General features: G+C 40.2%; 1 long non-coding RNA gene across 1 annotated transcript; it reads right to left on the reverse strand.

The window, feature by feature from the left end:
* Positions 1-1,657: 1,657 nt before the first annotated feature.
* On the reverse strand, positions 1,658-23,215 carry Gm30789 (predicted gene, 30789). Its single transcript, NR_166210.1, has 4 exons — positions 23,103-23,215; positions 20,251-20,435; positions 19,699-19,955; positions 1,658-6,173 (listed from the first exon to the last, which is right to left on the reverse strand). It is a non-coding gene; the product is annotated as a predicted gene, 30789 (long non-coding RNA).

Raw genomic sequence — 23,215 nt, forward strand, 5'->3', positions numbered from 1 at the left:
CCTGTCTATCCGGGACTGCTTTTCTCATAGCACTTCACATTGTGCTATGTATGGAGAGACGTGCGGTTCCATCATTTAGTTTCTCTGCTTTGACTGCTCTTAGGCTCATCCCATCTGCTCCCATGTCCTCCAAAATCTCAAGCCAGACAGTAAGGGGATTTCTTGTTTAAGGTTCTTACCAGATACAAGCAGTTCAGATAAAGAATATTTCCTTATTAGTGTGTCTTGAACCATTACTAAGGCCCGTCTGCATTCGGAATTGTTGACTTTCTCTTTCTCTCTTTTTTTTTTTTTTTGTATTAAAGGATGGACCTGAGGAATAGCTTCTTAAAGGCCTCTATCACTTCTTATTCAATCTCTCTCTCTCCTCGTGTCTGATTCTTCCCATGGGTTCCAAGATTTTCTATCTCAGGGAGAGCTTTTTATTGTGGATTTAAATTTTACTCTTCCGTTTATGTCTTACCAGCTGTAAGAAAGAGTAAGCCAACAGCTTCATGCCATCCTCTTTTTCTACCTTTCCCATCAAATCAGTGAGCAATGCAAAGGAAATAACCACATGTCTTTGCCCAGTGCAATTCCTCCCTCAGGTGTGCACATTGTTTCTAAGGATGTAGTTGAGCCTCAATTGTATTTATTATTATCTTCTGAAATAATGTCAGTTGCTGTGGGGCAATGGGCTACGCGCAGACAGCCTGGTTTCCAGCCTTGAACCCTGGGACCCTGCAGTGATAATTCACTTACATGGGACAGAAGGAGTTCTCTCAGGTCTCCTGGACCCTGGCTCCTGTCTTAATTACCGCCCCCACAACCCCCCGCCCCCCCCAGGAGAGGCGTGGCTATCAATCACTTAGGAACAGCACCAAGCCCTTCCAAATGCAAATAAGGTTTCCCCCAAACTCTCAGCCCAAGCCAATGAGAGGGGCTTGCTGTCAAACTCTAAGTCACTGCCAGAACTGTATATAGGAGAGCCATGCAGGGAATGAAAGGAATGTGAGAACTATTCCTTTGTCTGACCCTTTTGTTCCAAGAGCTGCGACACTTGGGAAGAGATCTTCTCTCCCAAAGAGCCGCCCCTTTCCTCACTGGATTGTGGGCTTTTCGAAGACCCAGGCTCGGAGTTAGTGGAGTTACTGAGCCACCTGGAAGGCATGGCAGAGGCTTTGTTTCCCTGCCTGCATTCACTTCCCTCGCTGGGGCCTTCCCACCAGGCCTGGATAGATGTCTCCGTGGAAAACCTCTGGTACCCAGGCCCACAAGTTGCTAAAGCCTGAATACAATCCTCTTTCATATATCCTATTTTTTAGGGCCTGCAATATAGTCTCTAGTCTATCAGCTGTCTGAGGTGAGGTCATCCCATGCTCACATAGAAGACCACATTTAGCAAAGAAGTACACTCTATAAAACATATAGGAAGATGACTATTGTAGTAGTCTCCCCATGGAAACTCTGCCCTCATATAGCTCAGCATCGTTATATGTATTGTCACTCATCATAGGGCCCATACAACTGGTCGTCTATGGCTGACCTTTGGTTGGGTTTGTGCTTATTCAATTCCCAGTTATATGACTTCCCTTGGGGAAAACATGTGCAGACATCTGTTTATTCCCAGACAAACCACCAGCAGCAAACGAAAGAAGTGATTCTACCCAAGTCTAGCTTAGTGAGCCAATCAGTTTATTGGGGTAACTTATAGAAGCAGTTATGAGGGATTATTTGTAGAAGCATGGGTAAATGCAGGACCAGAAATCTCACTGTATTCCTAGTGAGGACTCATGACAGCTGCATCCACCTCCTGAGCTCCCTGCACAACAAGAAGGCAACTCTTCCAGAGGGTCTCTCCTCCCCCAGTAATTATTCACTTCTCACAAAATTCCTTGTAATTTCCCATGCTTCCTGGGTCTCATGCACCTCTTGTCTCCTTCCAAAGAGAACAGTTAAAAGAAAAACAATTAATGTTCTATATTCTGTGAAGGAATTCTTCAGCCTGATTAAGTCCTGCTCCTTAGCAGTAAGAGCAGAAATGAGGATTCCAGTCCAGGGGTGTATATTTATCATGGCCATGCTCTCTCTACCACCATGTCATCATCTCAACTGACAAAAGGGAAGGTGACTCGTAAACACCCAGTCCTTCTAGAGCCCAGCCTACAACTTGGATCTCTGGCATTAGCTAAAATTAGTTTTCTGTTCTATTTTCTTTCCTTTTAAATGAAGAATACCAGAAAAGGGGGCTCTTTTTGATGTTTATAAACAGAATAAAAGCATGTACAGATACAAACTTATCCGTTGGAGCCTTCATTTTATTCAACGATAGACTGTATTATTTTTCTTCAATAGTCTACCTTTCAAAATTTTTCTGATTGCATAATGTTTTGAGGATACAGCGAGACTTGTGTACATGGCATTTGCACAGGTATTTTTCAGTCTAATATTCTGAAATAAGTTAAACAAGTAGAAATAACACTATATTTGCAAGATACCTCCCTCTTGTCCATTTGTATTTATGTCTCCATTATTATATACAAGAAAAAGAGAATCTTTTAAGAACATAACACTTGTGGCATATAAGCTTATCAATTTATAAATGCCATTATCTGCTTACATTTTAATTTTATTTTAATGGGTATTCTTTTGGACTTGGTTTGTCACAGTTTAGATCTGTCTTCCTGAAAAAGACTCACATTTGGGGCGTGGTCATAAGCAGATGGTACTATTTTGGGAAGACCTAGGAATAAGACTTTATTAGAGGAAATACGTTACTGGGAACAGGCCTGTGGCACTGAACTCTCCATCTCTCTTGGTCTTCTGTCTGCCATGTGGAAAGTAGGAGCCTCACAACCAGCAGAGAATCCAAGAAGTCAAATGTTATTGATTGAAAGGTATGTAGTTAGAGCAACAGAAATGTGGCACATATACACATATCCCCCAACCTATTAAAGTTAGCAGAAAATATTCTTAAAATTAGTGCAGTAACTTTAAGCAATAAAGTGGTAAGAAAAATAGTAATAGGAACTAATGAAATCTGTGACCTACAAATGACCAAACTACTCTCAATTCATAAGAAACATCTCACCACATACTTATTCTTTTCTATCTGTATTTAAATTTCTATGCAATCTCTTCATTCACAATGAATCTGCTCTTAAACTCTTGGACCTGGCAAAATAATCATAAGTAAAGCGCATGACTGACAAGCATGAGAACTTGGCTTTAGTTCTTCAGCACATTATAAAACAGGGTGAAAGTGTACATGGCTCTAATCTCAATGATGTGGAAGCAGAGACAGGGGCATATCCTGTGGGGCTTGCTTATCACCCTGTCTCGTTAAAGTAGCAAGCTCCAGGTTCACTAAGATGTTGGGTCTCAAAAAAGAAAACAAACAAACAAGGTAAAGGGTACTGAGGAAAACATTTAGTGTTGATCTCTGAATTGTGATATGTATGTGCCTGTATCCATGAACACATATGTGACAATGTACACACATGCACACACACACACACACACACACACACACAGAGAGAGAGAGAGAGAGAGAGAGAGAGAGAGACACACAGACACACACAGAGAACAAAATATTAATGAATAAAAAATGTCATTAATGCATCTACTCAAAAAGCCAGTGCCCTGTGATGGAGAGTTGCCCTCCATGGGTGCTGCCTTGTGAATCCCAGGACAATCTCTACATCCTCACATCCCATCCCTGCCAATCTCACCTACAGAAGATACAGAGATGGATGGATGGATATAGCAAGTACATACAGCACTTTAAGGACATCTCTGCTCATGAACATGAGTTTTAAACTGTCTCAAGGAAATTTCTCTAAGCAAGATTTTAGTTTGGGACTTAGAGTTAAAGGACACTAATGGTGTATGGCTGTGTATCTGGCACAGATCAAGAGAAATTCCATGCTAGAGATGACTGGAGCATAAATATCTGAGTTTGGGCCAAGCTCTAATTACTAAACCTCATTTTAGAAGTATGTTTCCATACTGTCATGGTCCAGTAGGCCATCTCTTAAAGAAAGACTCAGAACTGCCACCGTTAGGAAGCAAAAGATTTCTTTCTCCCTGAGTAACTGGAGCTGCTGCTGAGCGATGACTCATCCTACCACCCCTCCTGGTGGCAGCACTGATGAATGTGTCTTTAAACAGTCGCTATTCCAGGAAGCCAAAGACCACAGAAAAAATACACAGCATTTCCTGTGTAAAAACAGCAGGCAGCCACCAGCCTAACACCAGCCCTGTTGTCATGCAAGAACACCCCCCACTGCCCAAGGAGGTAGGTCAAGGGAGAAAGGTCAGGCAGAGAGCTCTGTGCCCCGAAGAGGGCTTTAAAACCTACATTTTCTCCCTGGGAATCTTCTCAATTCTGCAAAGCCTGCACATAGTGGGTACTCAGCACTCAGTAGGTATTACCTACTAAAGAACAAGAAAACACAAAGGGTCTTTTGTTCTTAACAAACCACACTTCCCTTTGATATGCAGTAAGTTAGCTCCACTCTTATACTCTGTGAAAACACAGTCCTTCCCCCCAAAGAGCAAGACTTTCCTGTCACTCAAAATAGGAGCTTTTCCCCGTGTTTTCTTGAATTTCACATACACAAATCAAGGATGAGTCCCCTTTAGATGCATTTCTATATCACTGCACCAGAATCCTGGCATTCAAATTGTACCTATAATAAGAGTAGAGAATTCCCATGGAAATCCAGGGCCGGGTGACTCAGTATTTCTCAGCTGTCAAACAGTTTACATTGTGGGGGATGAAGCAGGAGCAGGGTTTGGATCTTAAATGAAGCAAGCCCGCAACATTAACTAGAAGGTTACAACTTTTTAAAAAGAGAATGGACGAAAAGTTAGAAGGGGTAAGTTCCCTCAGCCAGCTTGTAATAGAAAACTCCAGGACCAGACACAGATCCTGGAAACTTTAGAGAAAGAAGATTGGAAAAGTCTAGTTTTGCTTTCAATCTCCGGTCCTGGCGATTGGGAGGAAGAACAACAGTGGAACTGTGCCAAGGGATCAGGAGGGAGGAAGAGGGGCGCCTGCTCTCATCAGGACCCGCCCTCCCTGACCTGAAATCAGTGTCCTTACTTCTCAAAAGATGGTAGTGGATTTGAGTCCCACTGCAGGTTAGCTGTTCCTCATTTCCCTCCATTTATAAGCGGTTGGGGCTTCTAATTTTTTTTCCTCTGGGGTTAGGAGAAACGGAAATTTGTTTAAACTTCCTGACCCCTGCAGATTCCCTGTGATTTGCTCAAAACAAAACAGTATCTCTGCATTTCTTCAACCTTGTGCTCAAACCCAAAGGAACCTCCACATAGTAAACAGATACAGAAAGAAAACACACTAGCTCTATCAAGAAAGAAACCTGCTCTGAACTCGCAGAGACAACTCCCTGCTGGAGTTTCCCCCTTTCCTTTCTTCCTTTCTTCCTTTCTTTGTAGCCACGTCTCCATTCTACAACACTTACTGGTTACTTAATACCGTTTACATAACCACTGCCCCGTACACATTTGCATTTTATATTTGCGTTCAAAAATATCCGCCTAAAGTTGGGCAAACTCCGGCTGCAGAAACCAGGTCCACTCTCCCTGCGTTTGGGTGTCCCGGGTACCTGCCAGCTGTGCGTCCTCGGAATTGAGGACATCGTGTTTTCAATTTTCTTCAATAAAGCAATGAATCTGGCAATTTGCTGGCCTGCTTCAGCTAAACAGAAAGGACAATTTGAGAAGGATCATAGTTCAGGCCCAGTCAGACGGAAACGATTGAAAACAGAGAGCTGGCCGCTGTGGTTCCCCAGTGCAGCGCGCTGTCGCAGTTTGACTGACAAACTGACTTTTTCGAGGTGCTCATGCCCATTTCAGTCAGAGTTTATTGAAGGTGATTTTGATCTTCTCCATGAGGCCACAGCAGTGGCCGTGCCATCTGTCACCTTGATTGCATCGTGGATTCTCTGGAGAGAGCGCCATGGCTCCTGATCACTTACAGATTGTGCGGCTTTCTCCTCCATACGGACCACATGCGCAGAGCCAGATGGTGAACATAGACGCTGATTATAAGTCTTTATCTCCGTGCAGGAAGGAGAGGAACTATTAGGTTTCCCTCAGGAGCTCTGCTCCTCTCTACCCTCATGCTGCTCCTCCGCAAATACAGTCTTCTTCAGCTGTCATCGGCCTACCTTGGAAAATTAAAAAAATAAACAATAATTCCATCACCGGGGCCGGGAACCCAAGCTGGTGCAGCAGAGCGGTCCCCTGGCCTTGCTCCCCTTCTCACAGGCCCCGCCCCACCCCCACCGCCTGTCTGCCTGTCAGCATTAGGTACAAAGAAGTTTGTTTGGGAATTAATATGTTAGTTTTTGAGAACTCGGGAGGGACCCACTATTTTAAATGAAGCCTCAGGACTTGCAGCTTTCTTGTGTGATTGCGATGTGGCTTCCATTGCATTGTGCTGTGTGTGCGCTTCCATTTAGGGAGGATTTTTATTTGTTTGTTATTTTTAATTCATCTTACACGTTTTTAAATTGTAAGCTGTTTTTCTGAAATAATCTCAGGAGAAGGGTTACTCACATTTGGGTCACAGCACAATCTCTGGGAGAGATTCAGAGGCAGGTGACAGTGAGCCCGAGTTGGAAACCTCTAGGTGTAGTACTGGAAAGAGGCACCGAGGCAAGAGGTGGAGATCTGGGATAGGCAGGGGCCCCCTGAAGCCCAGCATAGATTCCACCTCAAAGCATCACTGCCAGCAGACAGTCAGGAACCCGTCTCAAAGAACATGACGGAAGTGTAGGGTGTGCAAGCACCAACACCACTCAGAGTTTACATGAACAGCTAAGAAAGGGGTTCTCCGTCTTCTTGCTTTTTGAACATTATTTTTACAAGTTAAAGAATATACAGTTAAAAAACTATTTCTTTCCTTTACATACAACCCCTCCATGAAGATATAAGGATATAGGACATGTCTTGGTCCGCAGCTCACTCATAAGCAAAAAGCTCCTGCCCTTGCTCTCATAGGTCTCTATTTCTTTTCTCTCTCCCTTGCACACACACCCTGTCAGTGTGAGGGATATCCCCTCCCCTCCCCAAGTGAGCAGCTGTCCACAGAAACCAGGCAACAGATTCCAGTGACCCATGACCTTGAAGTCTTGCCGATTTGGGTCATTCATTAAGAATAACTGCCATCAACCCAACAGCCTACAATTACCAGTACCCAATAGCTTTGCTCAGACACTAAATATGAGTGATTCTGGGGACAGTCACCCAATCACTGCTGGCTTAGGTTGAATTGGCATGGAATTCTCTGTCTTTGAGACAAGTGGGCCACAATATCACACAAAGTGTCCCTAAGGGAAGATTTTTCCAGTGTATCAGGCTCTGTGGTGGGCAGGACACAAGAAAGAATTGAGAAAAGCATTTTTGAGAAATAACAGTAAACACACATATGCATATGCATTAGTGAGCAAACACACACATACACACACACAAGCACAGACACACACACCCACGTGTGCACAACAAACAAATGCCTTTCCTTCTTACCTACATTTCCTCAGAAAATAACCAATTCCAAATCACCTCCTACACTCAGGTCAAACGCTATTTCACATGTTTTGCTTAGCTATTAGAAATCTTGCCAGTGAGTATTGAAATAAAAGTCAATAGTATTCTCAGCAGAATCAGTTAAGAAAAGAAAATCGAAAATAAAAGCTCATTTAATTCATGAGTTCTATGATAAGGCAGTCACCTGCCTCCGTTTCTGTGACATGAAACAATTATTCTCAACAGAGTGAAAGTTAATACAGAAGTTGGTAAAGGAAGAAACCCAATGTGATCAGTCCTGCCATAAATGCCTTGTCCAACAAGACCCCGGTGCCTATCCTCAAACTCAACCCTTTCTTCTCCTTCCCCTCCTCCTCACTGGGGCACCAGACCATGTGCGATGATAACTCCGGATGAATAGAAAATGCTTGTCCCGTTCTTAGTTGATTGAAGCTTTCCATTCTTCTGTTCCAACCAAGGCCTGACAAGTCAGGTGGAAAATTCTAGAAACAGCTCCTAAGTTTTCAGCTGTGCAGTGTACTGAGCAGTGTGCTAGAGTCTTACAGCATTCCTAATATGCATTTCCTATAGTATGTCAATATAAATGTTATAGCATATTAAAAATTCTTAGGATGCTTGTTGGTTTGTGGTTGTATGAGACAATCTCATGTAACCTTGTTTGGGGACTAGGGTCCTGAAAACTATGTAGCTAACGCAGGCTCTGCCCTCCCGATCCCCTTGATGGGATCAATGCTGAGATTCCAGTCACATGCCACCATGTTTACACCTAGTTATGGTTATTACATGCAGTGCTATCTATGAAAGAACACACTAGCCCATTACCAAGTAGAATAAGGGGTACTTGTACACAATACTGTTACAACATGGTCATTAGATGACCAAAACAATGACTACACAACAAATAGGCTGGTAGCTTATACAGCATAGATATGCTAGACAGGGATAATTCATGTCCAGGAGTAGACAAAATGGGATGTATTCAATGTATTATATGTTAAATATTCTTGCAGTATAAATTAAGCTTTAGCATATGCATGTACTAGCTAGGTACAATGGTACATATAATTCTTCTATTCAGGTAGAGGAAGCAAAACAACCTTGAATTTCAGGCTGGGCCGAGCTAGATAAAAGTTTAAGTTGAGCCAGAACTTCAAAGCCAACAGCTAGAGACGTATTTCAGAAGTACAACACTTATCTGGTATATGTAAGGCTTAATGCCTAATATGGGAAAAAAACCTAATTATATATATGTGGAGAAAAACAGAATGTTGGAACTGATATTACCCACGAGCAGGCATCTTTTGTGTAAAGGTGACACTACTAAATCAGAGGAACCCTTTGTGTAAAGGAGATATTACTATATCATAAGGATATATTCACATGGTCTTAAAGATGATCTTTAAAGACATAAACTAGAAAGACACACTATGCCTTTCTGTGTCTCCTGATCCCAGAATACTCACCTATAGTAGATTTTATCTGACCATACAGATTTTTTTTAAGTATCAGCATTCTCCCTATGCATACCATTTTCTCCCTAGCTCAGTTACAAATCAGTTGGAAATTAGCTCTCCCTAGTTAAAGAGATGATCCTGGCCTTTGCAACACTAACCTGTCTGCTTTGCAAACTTAGAGAGGTGTGTGTTGAACACCAAGTTATCAAAATGCAGCTCACACCCTCAAAAGGAGGGAAGAACACTTTGTTTTTGATGAAAGACAAAAAGGTGACTTTATAGAGGGAAATAGATGACTAAGATCTTAGGAGAGGGAAGACAGACTGGATTTGATTACTAAGTATTAATGAAATCTATAAATATGGATCATGGCTTCCTAGACCCCACATGGCAATAAGATAATTCTGAAGTCTGGGACTCTGAGGACCTTCATCTCTGATGGTGTCCATTTCAGAAAAGCTGGGAGCCACTGTGCAGGGCAGCACCATGTGCTGCAATCTGTGTGTCAAGGTGCAGAGAAAGGTCAGAGGCATGGAAGTTGGCTGGAATTGAACTGCAGCCTTTCCCTTGGACTTGGACTTGAACAGGCCAGCTGCTTTGTCTGGGCCTCACATTGTCTGTCTGCCAATAAGCAAAACAACACTGGTCTCCTAAGAGAAAATTAACTTGTGTTAATTTCCTATGTTCTTGAAGCATGTTCAAAGATAATGCGGCAAATGCACATAGAACATGACCATCGCATGTATAAATCACAATGCGGAAGCCATGTAAAGGCACCATGGTGTTAAATACATGCAATATGATAGGCATGATGACACCACACAGAGACCCTGGGTCAACAGATGAGGCCTGCGCTTGTTACTTCTTTGTGTCTAAGTTTTCCTGCCTGCAAAATGGGGCCATCTTAAGGACCCTGCAACAAAGGCTGTCAGGATTAAATAATACAGGAAACATGTCTCAAAAACTACAAGCACTATAAAAGCTAGCCCAAGCATATGCAGAGGAGTCCATCATTTCATCCTTTACATTTGCTGGTTTTCATTCTCAGTCTTCACTAGAAAGAAACTGTTGCTTATTTGTTTGCACTGATAAAACCCAGACATAGATAAATCTTCTCTTTTATCCTCATTCTCTTGCTCTCTTGTTCCTACACGCACACACACACACACACACACACACACACACACACACACAAATTCTCACCCCACATGCCATTGCTCACACAAAATGATGATAGCTGGTTCTCTACATGCCAAAAATTACTAAAAATCACTTTAAAACAAAAAGGGAGTGGCATCATAGTAGATTTGCTTATTGATCCTCACTCTACCACTGACTTTGGGTAAACCACAATTCTTTTTACCAGTTTTCTCATTGGTAAAATACATGTTCAAATACCTTTGAATTTCATGGGTTTGCAAAGGGACTTGAAAACTGTAGAGCTCCATCCAGATTAAGTATTAACTGCATTAGTAATTACATATATGTAAATCAGTGTCTAGAGATATGGAGATGGCTCAAAGTGCAAAATTTCTGACCATGAAAATGTGAGGACCTGGGTTTAAATCTTCAGAGCATGTAAGCCAAATGTGGTAGCACATACATAAAAGCCGAGCCTTTCCATGGTCAAATGGGAAGCAGGACAGGAGAATCCCAGAAACTCATGGGCAAGCTAGCCTGGCACACACAAGGAGACCCCGACTCAAGATGGACACTGTAGACCAACCAATATCTACAGCTGCCCAGCACTCACATACATGAACATGTGCACCACACATATACATGCACACACAGACACACACAGAGAGATAGAGAAAGACAGATAGACAGACAGAGTCTGAGAGATCTAGTTTTTAAAAAAATCAATGCCAGACAAACATTAATGAGCATTATAAACAGACTAATAAAGATTGTATAATAAATGTGTAATGTCAGAAATAAGTCTGATTCCAGCTGGGAAGCAAGCCATAAAATTTTGTGCAATGCTGAACCATGCAGCCAATATGGAGATGGATGTAAATTCTGCTCCTGGAGACCTCAGGAATTCTTGGCTACAATGTTTCTGATTAATGGTGTGGACAAATAGGACTAGCACTTTAATTTTGTTCCTTCCTATCTTTGAGAATATTTCCAATATTACAATGTTTATCTCGCAAATAACATAAGACCCAAATAAAAGTAAATCCAACAAAATCTGCTTAACTTGGAATGCTTTAAAATAAGAGTTCATACAATGGGCCAGTTGGTCCCAATCCCCATTTAATACCTCTGCAGTACAAAGGGTCTTTGCTGCCTCCTGTTTCTGGAGAGAGAAAGGAGCTTATTAAATAAATGTACACTAGGAGTTAAGCTCCTAATAGGAATGAAAAAGTAATAATTGAAATATTAATCATCTATTTTCTGGATATTTCTTTTTCTACTATAATTTCAATTAGTAATGTTGAAATTTTAAAGTTCACATCATAGGAATGTGAAATGGAAATAGTTATGGCTCTTCAATGCTCTTTTAAAAATTATTTTTAAACAGCTTCCCAAGAACTGGCATCTCCAAAAGTAAATTTAAATAGTAGACAGTAAGTCTAAATAGTCTAAGCTTCCAGGTATAGAATACCTTTCAGTTCTTAAGGAAAACAGACTGTAGAAACTAAGTTATTTTGATTATAAAATTATAATTATTGTTTTAAATGGGGATAAATTTTGTAAAAAAAAAAAACATCTATTTCTGCCTGTGATCATGCATACATGCATTTGTGTGTCTGTGTGTTCACGGATGCCTCTGTATCCATCTGTATGTGCCCAAGCCAAAATCAACTAGCAAGGCAGGACCACACATCCCATCCTGTGAATGGCATTAGATATCTTGTTCAAAATCTATGATTAATCTGATTAAGCTGGTGAGCAAATAATCCCTTAATCCTCTCAAGGATACAGTTTTATGTCTGCTGAGTGTCAAATGTGAGACTGGTAAGCAGTAAATACTGAAATTTAAGTGAAAGGAAGGACAAAGGGAGCTATCCAAAGGCAAATTTGTGCCATTTCTTTCCAAGAGCCAGTGTTTGGGAGATAGACTTCTATGATAAGACAGGAAAGTGAAACATTAGGGAAAATCCATAGAGCATCCCTTGCAGGGGCTCTGTGGTAGGAAGCATCTCCTCACCCAGGACAAGCTACTCCATGTGCTTCCCTTTTCCAGCCACATTAATTATGAAGGATTGGATCTGGACTTTAGCTCCTCATTTAGTTTGAAACTAGCAATGTTTCAAACAGATATTACTTGTTTTGTAATTGGAAACAGTGTCAAATATTTAAAAATAGAGAAAATTTACACACACACACAAGCAAGAAATGAACATCCTTCCATTAAAATCCCAAGCAAGGTGACTCTTTAGAAAGCATGATTTCCTTATTATATCACACAAACATGAGTGATAGCAAGGGACCAGGCAGACTGGGAGGAAGAAATTTTAAGGAGTCCTTTAAGTCTTGCTTACTGGATCACTGGAACACCTAGCTGAAATACAGGCCTCTCATATAATTTAGTAATTTTTAATATATATAGCTCAGAATATTCTATAAATGTATATTCCAAAATATAGTCTGTAGCTGCTGTTTTAGAAAATCATCCCCTGGATATGATCAAAATATATTGTATAGGGCTGGGGGAGATGGCTCAGCAGTTAAGAGCACAGACTGTTCTTCCAGAGGACCTGAGTTCAATTTCCAGCAACCACATGGTGATTCACAACCATCTTTAATAGGATCCAATGCCCTCTTCTGGTGTGTCTGAAGACAGCTACAGTGTACTTATATAAATAAAAATAAATCCTTTTTAAAAAATTGCATAAAAGTACAAAATTTTCAAAGACTAAAAATGATTAATTTTTAAAGCATTCCTTTCTCCTAAAACATTTTATTAATACCAGTAAGAAAGCAAAAAACTACCAGAAACAATTTGTCACACAACTCTTTTTTATTTCTGTACATGCCATGAGTCAGAAGTACCTGAGCAGACCTTTCCAAGCATTAGAATTAAAGTCATTATTATTCTTTCATTATTTTTCATTATTATTATTATATTATTATATATTTCATTATTATTATTTTATGTACTTTCTGGTACATAAGAAAATGAGGCAAAGTCTTTAGACTCAATTCTCCAAGTCCCCCTCTGGCCTTACCTGGAGCTGTGTGCTTCAGTCAAGGCCATGGTTCAGGAAGCCATAAGACAGTGCTGCTCTTCACGCTGTTCCTATGCTGCAACCAAGGCAGGGCCTAGGAAGCCAGAAGATGACCCTGCTCTTTGCTGTGTTCCTAGGGGGCGCTGTTCTCTCCACCCCCCAACCCCCCAGAGAAGACTAAAGAAACCACATTTCAGCTGCAAGACCATGGTGACCAGGAAGAAATGGTCCTGCCTGATAGATAACTGCACTGCTAAAGCTTCCTTGGACATAGGAGAGTATCTGGAAGAGGAGCTGCTGGCCCAGAAACAACTAGCCACACCCTAGGCCTACTTGGTCCCAACCCTAGCCTATATGAGCAGAGCTCTCAGCAATACTAACTTGACAGCCTTCCTCTGATGTTCATACATTTGGCACAAGCTAGTATTGTAGGTCCTTCATTTTTAATCAGGTTGGCAAATGTCTCCCATCTCTGGCTGGTGTATTGGGCTCTTTCTTCCCATCTACCCAGTGCTAATAGCTCATCTAATTACTACCTGCTACATGATCTGTTATCCCTGTGGATGTTTAGATTCATACTACTTTAACCCTATCCACCCCTGACAGTGAACTTTCCCTCTGACTCCTTCACTGGGAATTAGCTGGCACAGGCTTTTGAAAGCAGGACCCGTGTATGAGCTCTCAGGACCACAAACCTTGCCATGCCTTGAGACTGAGAATACCAGAGCCTAAAAGCAAGTGTAGGTGGATTTCTGCAGCTTTAAGAACCTAAGCTGGAACACTGAATAGTTTGCAGCCACCTCCATGAATGAGCTATCAGTCAGAGTACAGAGTGGTAGAGAAAAATCTCATGACTGGTAGGAAACTAGGAAAGATTAGGGGTGATCTTAAAACCCAAAGAGCAGTATTTATCAACTGTGTAATAAAACTTATGAAGTTATTTAAATGAACTAATTACGAATAATTATTTAGACACTATTATATATAATAATAAAATAATAATGTACATTTTGTCATATGTAGTTCTGATACAGTCTCTCATTTATTGTCTTTAGACTCAGCTCTTTCACCTTTTCATAAACAGTGCTTCTCATGTTGCAGAAACTGACATCTACAGCCTTGTATGTGGCATACAAGACTTGTATATAACATCCAAGCCAATATCCCTACTCATTTGCTCATTCATTCAGGCAACAAATGCTTACAGTAAGCTTGTTGAGACAATGGACACAATGATTCCATTATTTAAAATGATGCATGTGTCCTCTTGGTATAGTCCATAAAACAACCTATATGATTGTGAATAAAATAATGTTGCCTCTCAGTCTCTCCAGGAGTCTCAAAATCTGCAGATGTTTAACCCTCCTCTACATTAGCATTTGTTAATAATATTTGTGTAGTACCTATACATACTATAATTTTTCTCTAGATTACTTCTGATACGTAACCCTAGGAATTGCAAGAGAAACAGTCATTATATTATTTCATTCAGAAAATAGTCACAAAAAAAAGCTCTAAACATGATCAATGTTGGCATAGTTTTTCCCCCACATATTTTCAATTTGTGATTTATTTGAATCTGTGGATGTGGTGGGCTGACTATACATGCTGAAGCTTGACCACAGAGCAATGTGAAGTAATTCAATCGTTGTCTCTTCTCAACGCACTGCTTAAAAGTCAAAGAAAATTACTAGTGTTCATTTGGGCAAGGACAATGTATTGTGGTTGCCTCTATACTCCCGTCCTTTTACTATGGCAGCAACCATCAGACTTACACTTGAAGTTCACCTCTTACACTCAAGAGATTGTTATCTATCTACTGTCTCTAAGACAGGCCCATAAATGCTAGCAAGCAGTAATGTAACCCAGAGTCCTTGGTGGTTTAAAAGGAAGTTCTTTACTAGGACAAAACTGGATGATTAACTGTTGGGAAATCACAAGACTCTGAAATCTATTCCCAGTGGTCTTGGAATCTAGAACATTAGAGCCAGCTGTTGTAAAGGTTCCAGTTCTCAGTCAGTTTTCAGTTTCTCCCACACTCTAAGCAAAGCAATATTGGGCCACCAGGCTCAGCAACACTCAGACTCTAAGATACTATGCCAAGAAAGGGTGCATGTTATTAGAACTTGCTCTACAAGCAGTGATTTTTACCTTGACCAAATCTTTGTATTCATAAATCTTGGAACTGGGATGATTCAGAACCATCACAAGGTTTTTGGTTCTAAAACACATCCTAGAACCATCACATTTAATCAGATTAAAGCACCAGACCCGACCTGAATCCCAGTTTTCACGTGCTCTGAGACAACTAGCTAGGCTCATACCCAACCTTGTCCTGCTGATCCCTATTTTGCTGAATCTTTTTCACAATGATTATGTTTGCTTTCAAGAAAACAAAATTTCTTAAGACTGCCATACACATCACTACTGAAATACTCATCACCAGGGACTCCTATCATACTTCAGCCACCACTGGAGTATCTACACTAACTTAGATCTTTGTTTCAGTTTACACTGTTCCAATGTAAATTGTGATTTAGTATTGGCTATGCTATGAGGCCCAAAATGGAAACAGTAATGAGAAATTAATAAATGGGAATCAAATGAGAAAGATGGATAGAAGTCCATCCAGAAGAAAAAAACAGACAAATGTGAGTGATAATTAGTGATGTTAGATTAGATAGATGATAAGATAGGTGATAGATAGATACACAGATAAACAAAGAATTCTCAAAAGAGGAACACTGAATGGCTGAGAAGGACCTAAAGAAATGTTCAACATCCTTAGTCATCAGAAAAATGCAAATCAAAACAACCTGAGATTCAACCTCACACTAGTCAGAATGGCTAAGATCAAAAACTCAGGTGACAGCCAATGCTGGCAAGGATGTGGAGAAAGGAATTGCTGCTGGGATTGCAAGCTTGTACAACCAACCATTCTGGAAATCAGTTTGGTGGTTCCTCAAAAAATTGGACATAATACTACCTGAGGACCCACTAATACCACTCCTGGGCATATACCTAGAAGATGCTCCAACATGTAATAAGGACACATAATCCACTATGTTCATAGCAGCCTTATTTATAATAGTCAGAAGCTGGAAAGAACCCAGATGTCCCTCAACAGAGGAATGGATACAGAAAATGTGGTACATTTACACAATGGAGTACTACTCAGCTATTAAAGACAATAACTTCATGAAATTCTTAGGCAAATGGATGGAACTAGAAAATATCATCCTGAGTGAGGTAACCCAACCACAAAAGAACTCACATGATATGTACTCACTGATAAGTGAATATTAGCCCAGAAGCTTGGAATACCCAAGATATAATTCACAGACCACATGAAACTCAAGAAGAAGGAAGACCAAAATGTGGATACTTTGATCCTTCTTAGAAGGGGGAAGAAAATACCCATGGAAAGAGTTACAGAGACAAAGTGTGGAGCAGAGACTGGAGGAAAAGCCATCCAGAGACTGCCCCACCTGGGGATCCATCCCATATACAATCACCATAGGCAGTCACTATTGTGGATGCCAACAAGTGCTTACTGACAGAAGCCTGTTATAGCTGTCTCCTGAGAGGCTTCACCAGTGCCTGAAAAATACAGAGGTGGATGCTCTCAGCCAACCATTGGACTGAGCACAGGGTTCCCAATGAAGGAGCTAGAGAAAGGACCCAAGAAGCTGAAGGGATTAGCAGCCCCATAGTGGGAACAATATGAACCAACCAGTACTCTCAGAGCTCCCAGGGAGTAAATCACCAACCAAAGAGTACACATGGTGGGACTCATGGCTCCTGCTGCATATGTAGCAGAGGATGACATAGTTGGTCATCAATGGGAGGAGAGGCCCTTCATCCCGTGAATGTCCTATGCCCCAGTGTAGGGGAATGCCAGAGCCAGGAAGCAGATATGGGTGGGTTGGTGAGCAGGGGGAGGGAGGGAGAGGATAGGAGGTTTTCTGCGGGGAGACCAGGAAAGGGGACAACATTTGAAATGTAAATAAAGTAAGTATCTAATAAAAATAAATAAATAAATAAAGATAGATAGATAGATAGATAGATAGATAGATGATAGATAGGATATATAATTAAACCATTTATTCAAGAGAGATTATAGTGATCAATGAAGTCATGCCATACATTAAGAAGTATGATTAATAATTTTCTTATTTGAAATCAAAAAAATAATATAAAACTATACAAGAAAGCTGAGATTTCTTTTAAAATGAGAAATTAATACGACAAACTCCAAGCTAAAGAAAAAAATAAAAAACAAGTTAATTAGACAACATTTGCCTGTGGAACTCAGACTTTATCACGCCTTCCCTTGACATGTCTCCTTACCGCTTCATGTCTTTAGTTAACCAAACAACAGTGAAAGCCAAAAAAATGAGACTAATACACTGAGTTACCATGTTCGACAGGGGAAGCATAAACATCTTCTAAGGTGAGGCTACTATAAGCAAAGGTGAATAAAGACATCTGAAAGAACCATTCAGTTGCACAAAAGTACTGCAGAGGCTGTATCCTCACAAACTTGAGCATCTGCCATGACAACATGATAAATGCAGCAAGTGAACAAAGACAAGCTTCTTTGGACAATCCCACACTCTACAGCCTGGGCAAATCTCAAGGTAGCCTTCACATGTACCAGCAGGGTGCTGGCTTCCCACTCACTCCTACTCATAGCCACTCACCCATACCCATGAGCAGCTGCAAGCTCTCAGATCACAACAAAAATAACAATATTTCATTGTCTTTGGAAAATATTCAGCCTTCAGAAGATTTCTCAGACAAATTACATGTTGAGCAAGATGCCAAGCACTAGCCACAGGTGGCTTCTGAGTATAAAAAATGTGACTAACTCAAAAGTAAATATGCAGGCCTAGTATGATAAGCAGAATGCTGGAATATCATGTGTTCAAATGACATGATGAAAATGTTGAGTAAATATATATATATATATATATATATATATATATTCAATTAGATTATTTTTGTGGCTTGCATTCTATTTCTACTAGTCTGTCCTGGTCTATAATTTACATACTGATTCATATCTGATTTCAGTTAGTTATTAATATGAAATGGTGTCTGATTATTTTCCTACAAAAGTGGAAGACTAGATGCAGTATTATATAGAACACTCAAAATTATATTTGGTTCTCTAGCTTTTCTGAAGTTTGTGGCCCTTTCTATGTTTTCCATTACACTTTTGGGCTAAATAGAATCCTACCAAATCAAATCCATAATGCATGTAAGTTGGGTGCAGCCTACAAATAACCCGAGTGATTGCAAATGGGGTCGTTTGTGTCTGTAGTACCAGGACATCTGTAGCATCCAGAGGTCTCATGGGGGATCTACTCCCAATCCTCCCAAGAAAAACTCACTGACAATCTAATGTGGAACAGAGATGAAAACTATGCAAACATTAGCATGCCATTATCTTTAAAGATCAGTCAAACTTTAGGAAGTGGAACTCTGAGACTTCAGTGTGATGCAAATCACTGTGCTGGGGGCAAGTTTTCTCACCTAGGTATCACCACACTAACGTTACACTGTTCTGCTTTCTTTTTCTAAACTTCATTTGAGCCTGATCCCCAGAGTTAAACCCTATCTGTCAAGAGACTTGTTATATGTAATGCTCATTTGTGTTTCATAATTATTTTGAATCAACACAATTAGTTCCACATTCTTCTGTTTTCTTCCTAAGACAACTGTAAACATTTTCATGCAATTCCAGCTTTTGGTAATAATTACCTTTTCATTTACCAAACTAAAAAAAAAAAAAAAAAAAAAAAAGTAAAATGGTCCAGAGGAAAAACCAAGAGGTTTTTCTCTTTCAATTATCTGTGATAATTCTAAAATTTAGAGTGTCTTTGGTCATACTTTTAGTGAGATTAACCTAAGAATAAGTCTGAGGGACATTTAATTTTTTAAGAACTATACTTGAATTTAAAATTTCACTTTATTGTCCAGTATTATCTGTATTGATTACACAATAAACTTAAGGAAAACACGGAGTATTTGATAGGGCAGTCTCAAACTTGCAAGTGTATTAGAATCATCCAAGTTTAATGACTGCTTCTATAAATTAAATGTACATCCCCAAAGCACACTGGTAATAGCTTATCCAATAGAACTCAGAATCTCTAGGTTTGAAGAGAGGTGGGGAGTAATGCTCTTAACCCTTAAAGATTATGGGTGACAATATGTCTCATACATTTCATTTAAGTTGGACTACAATGATTTCAATTTGATGGCCCTCCCTCACCTGAAGTTAGAAGAGTACATTGTGGTCAACCAAGGAGTAGAAGTTTAGGTGTCTTTCTAGACAGTCCACTTTTGCATTTCAATATTTCTAAGAAGGCTTTCTTCACAAATTGCTCCTAAAATAGTATTTCCTAACAGATTCTTCAGAGGCTGGCAAATTCCCTACTGGGTGGTAAAATTTGTAGACAGGAACTAAGCATGGAAAATGAATTCATTTTCTTCAGGCCACTTACCCTAAAGCACATACCACCATCTGGAGGGTGTGGACACCAAGATAAGAACTCAGAACACAGTCTCTGGGTTGTCCTCTGTCCCATAGCTGGGCCCTCCACAGAGACCATGTTCAGGTGTGTGCTGCTTCTTTCTGTCTGGATGTGTGGTTCTCCCCAGGATGACACTTGGGCAATTTTGAACAGTATGATAACAAGATGACAGGGAAGCCTCTCTGGTGTCCCAAGGTTTGAAGACGGAGGTGGTGGTTCCGGAGTCTCTATACATCAGGAGAGAGAAAAGAGTTTCCTCTTACAGGTGAGCATCAACATCTGTGACACTGAAAGCTCATCTTGTAACATTAAATCTCAGGTCAATGGTCCCTCTGGACATGTCACCCTTGGTTCTAATAGGATCCTAACAAAGAGATTTGAAAATCAAAGTATGTAAGGATAGAAGGATCAATAACAGGGCATCATTAAGAATAGTGCCCATAGTCAATAAACAGATCTGTTAAATTAGAATTACTAAAATCAATGAGTCCCACCCTTGCCACAATGGCAGTAGCAGCCTACCTCGAGGACAGAGATCATCAATGGTGGCAGTCCTATCAGAACCCTGTTTTCACAAGAGCTTGAGCATCCAGTTTAAGTCACGGTATTCTCCCCAAATTGAGATCTGATAAGAAAACAGGTATTTTTCCTATCCACACACAGCCATTGTGAGAACATTCAGCTGCTTTTTAAATCAAGTGGTAGCACTGTAAGAAAAAGGCACGAGGTAGTTAAAAATTTGAAGAATATGTCAATTGGTAAAATTAGATAAAAAGTTACGCTGTGTTCTGCCCTACATTTGGACTATCACAAGTGAGGCAAACTTTTCTAGGCACACTGCTGAGGACTGCCAATTTAACAAGCTGTTCTGTGCTGCAAGGGACATATTTATGGACATACTTTCAACGAGACGTACCTAGTGCTACCAAGCTGTGCTGTACTGAAGAGCAGAAAGAATCAGAACGATGGATTTAAAAAAAAAAAAAAAGAAAGGATTTCACACATGGGTCCTATTAAAATCAGAGCAAGTATTCTGCATTTTACAGGCAAAAATATTTAAAATAATGACAGGGTTGTTGCATGATCTAAGAAGAAAACACCCGGGAAATGTAAAAGACAAGATTGACACAGCATGTTTAGCCCAGGCTGTTGTATGACAAGGCTCTTGAAGGGAAAGAGGAAAAGCCCTGAACACTCTGAATATTCTCATTTTTAATCAGCTGGGTCAATCCAGCTCTAACCCTGTTTAAAACCTGGCGTTATTTTCTCAATGATTTTCGAACAATTAAATATGTGGCCATTTATGCCCCCTCAGCTTTCTGAAGGTCAGCAGATCACTCACTGGCTGTCATTAGTACTACTGTGTTTTATATGAGAATTCTTTGATGGTGTATGCCCTATGATGTACCTTCTATCCTGGGGAGCATGTGTGGGGAAACTACTGAGTCAGAATCCTTTTTTGTTTAAAACTAACCACCTATTTCTATTTCTGGAATTGTAGATACCACGCCAACTTAGAGCCCATCTTCTTTGTTCTGAGGGAAAAAAAATCGTTGAAAGAGAAAGAATAGAATATAAAATCATTGTTTTTGTTGATATATCAGAAATCTGAAGTATAGCTTCTTTTTATGAGGGAATCACTTTTCTTTCATGCATTAAATGTATATCCCCCACTTCTCTGGTCTCTCATAGAGACTTCAGGAAGAAAGAAAGGATTGTGACTTTTCTGTTTGATTACTACTGTCACCACGGCATTTTATCGAGTCACAGATATCTGGATGAGCTCCTTTCTGATAATCTGATATTGTTGGCTTAGCAGGCCATGGGATCTTGGCAACAGGCATAAGCCAATGAGCATGACTTCGAGCCAGAAAAAAAAAATGTTTGCAAAAGTAGTGATTGGCTGCTATGGTGGGCTGAGCCTGTACTAACCTATAACTTACATCCAAGAGAGGATGTCTTCAATAAAGAGGCCAAACCTCCTAGAAAGACTGCCACTGCAAGGAAAGAGTCCAGAGCTGAATACCCAACATGGGTATGTGAGATGTTCCAGAGGGAAAGAGGCCATAGACTGGGAAACTGACACTACTCTAGACCCACTGTTTATAAGAGTAAGGATGTAAGTTCATAAATTAAGAAAGATGTTTGCTTAGAGCTCTGAGTCTGCAAGCTTGGGCTGCCTTGGGCATGGAGAAGAGTAAGTAACTTGGGCCCTTTTCTTCTCAAATAGGTTGAGAAACTATGACCAGTGTTGCAATCTTGACTAGGGGTTCGACTCCTTCCTCATAGTCCTTGCCTTTTACAGAAGTGAGAGCAGCTGAGCTGCTGCATTTGACCAAGCATTGTAGCTTCTTCCTCTGTGAAAGGTTATATAACTTAAGACTGAACAAGTTCCTAAGAGTGGGAAGAAATTAGAAGAAAAGATGCTCATTTTTATTTGAATATTACAAACTATTCTATTCCCTAACTCAGAAAGCAGGACAGAGTCTTCATAAAACAAAGTGAATGTCCAAACTGGGGAAGATGTCTCTGTCTTTGATTTTTGGATAAAAGCAGGAGACCCATTAGCTAAAATCTACTCCTGAGATTTAGACAGTGTGACAACCACAAAAAACAAACAAACAAAAAAAACAAAAACAAAAACAAAACAAAACATACAAAAAACAAACAAACAAACAAACAAACAAACAAAAAACCCAAAACATGCTTTATGTGGAGATGCAGCTAATTCATGGGCAGAGAAGTCAAGGTGTGTTAGAAAGTTGATCTTTAGATGTAATCTGTTTAGTTACAAAAGCCACTCTAGCCCACAAAGCAAACTAAGGTTTTATTTCAGATTAAGAATATTTTGATTCTGATTTATACACTCTTGAAATTATAATTGCAAATTTCCTAATGGTTTTACCTTGGTTTTTAACAATGTTAGATGCAGATGGGTAAAGTATTCATATTAGGTTGTTGTTGTTGTTGTTGCTGTTGTTGCTGGTGTTGTTGTTTAATGTTGTAGCTAGCATCCAAAAGAGTTTCAAAGACTCACTACAGTTCAGAGGAGCAGTACTCTACCCCAAGAGTCAACTTCTATGATTGACACTCTGCAGTCTTTGTACCATACTAATCTCAGCAGAGAAAACATTAAAGCCCATCACAACAAAGCAGTCCAGCACCCAGGCTATAAATGCCTTGAGATGGAGCTAATCCATAGCAGACTTATTCTTTTCAACTTGGAATAAGATAGAAGACACAGAACTCACACCAGGAAATACATGAACCCACTCGTGAAGCATCAATGATGGCACTCCATCCAATGGATGCCCCTGATAGCCCACCAAGGTTGGAATCCAACTCTTCTGTGAAAATATAATCAAGCAATTTACCTTCTCTTTGCCTCATTTCTCTCTGTTGGTGCTGGGGGTGATGCAGGAGATGATATAAGGATGAAGTGAATTAACATGCTTGGAGTTTCTGGAGCAGTGCCTAGTAAGTGCTC

The sequence above is a fragment of the Mus musculus genome, chromosome 3 (genome assembly GCF_000001635.26).
Source record: "Mus musculus strain C57BL/6J chromosome 3, GRCm38.p6 C57BL/6J".
NCBI lineage: Eukaryota > Metazoa > Chordata > Mammalia > Rodentia > Muridae > Mus > Mus musculus.